We start from the raw sequence: 1,168 nt of genomic DNA, 5'->3' as shown, positions 1-1,168 counted from the left end.
AACCTATTGGCTTTATTTTAACTACCAACTAAAGAAATATTTGAGTTATTAGTAAGTGGCACTTAAGGCATAACCATTGACAAATACAGGTATCTCAATGAATGCCTTCCTGTTCAGGCATTCCATGAATCCCAAAGGATTGGCCCAACTTTGCCTCAGTAGTGAGACTATAAGTCATGATGTTCCCATGTCAGGTAACTAGGTAGCCAATTTTTTTCCAGGTAACAGCAATGATACCTAAACAAGATGAACTTTGCTATTCTTCCCAGACACTTTCTTTTTTCTTTCTCTTTTTGTATTTCAGCAGTTTTTAATGAAAGTTTATATATGTGTGTGTGTGTGTGTGTGTGTGTGTATACTATTACTTTATTCTTGCATCTCCTCAACTGTTTCTTCCTTAGATTTACCTTTCTCCTTTCCTACTTGACCAGACTTGGCTTTCCTTTCAAGGATCTTTTTGCAGTCTTCATCCAGTTTTAGCCTAGTGATAACCACGTTGCTGGGGCTAATGCCCACATGGACCGTTGTCCATTGGCCTTTTCTCACTGCACCTGTTCAGTGTGGATGATGTGCTTCTTCCTGTAAACCTGGACTGCTGTGTCAATTTGCTGACCCTTGTAGTGTCCTTGCACAACTTGGACTTCATCATCTTTTTGGGTAGGCACAGATGACACGTTTCACTGTCTCAGCTCTTTGGAAAGAGGGGAAGACATAATCTTCTGCCAAATGTGGGAAGGGGCATTGAGATGCCTTTTTTGGTTCTTGCTCTGGCCAGAAGTCACAAAGGGATTGAACCTCATTTTGGCTGGAAATGCTGCACCGTTCTCAGGTCCCAAAAAGTCCTCAGATAGGCGAGCGTGGTTTGGAAGTTCTGAAAAAACTTTACCATGAACAGCTATTTATGAAACTACAATTCCTAGATTTGACTCCTATCTCCATAAGCTTCCTCTCCTCCAGCTCTGGTTTCCTGAGTCCCCAAATCCCCTGTCCCTCTTCCCTTCTCCATCTGTGGTCTCTGAGCTATGGATGAAAAGAAACCACCCCAAACCCCCTCCCCGGCTAATAGTTGGCTGGCAAAGAATCTCAGGGTCCTTGAGTACAAGAGCCACTGTGCCCAAGAACAGATGAGGGTGGGTTACAATCACCTCCCAGGCAAATCCTCATCCAC

General features: G+C 43.4%; 1 pseudogene; it reads right to left on the bottom strand.

Moving 5' to 3' along the window:
• Positions 1–366: 366 nt before the first annotated feature.
• Positions 367–800, bottom strand: LOC100344066 (large ribosomal subunit protein uL24 pseudogene; annotated as a pseudogene).
• Between the last annotated feature and the right edge of the window lie 368 nt (positions 801–1,168).

This window comes from Oryctolagus cuniculus, chromosome 10 (genome assembly GCF_964237555.1).
Source record: "Oryctolagus cuniculus chromosome 10, mOryCun1.1, whole genome shotgun sequence".
In the NCBI taxonomy this organism is placed as follows: Eukaryota; Metazoa; Chordata; class Mammalia; order Lagomorpha; family Leporidae; genus Oryctolagus; species Oryctolagus cuniculus.
The sequence above is the reverse complement of the archived record's forward strand: the minus strand, read 5'-3'. Positions and strand labels throughout refer to the sequence as shown.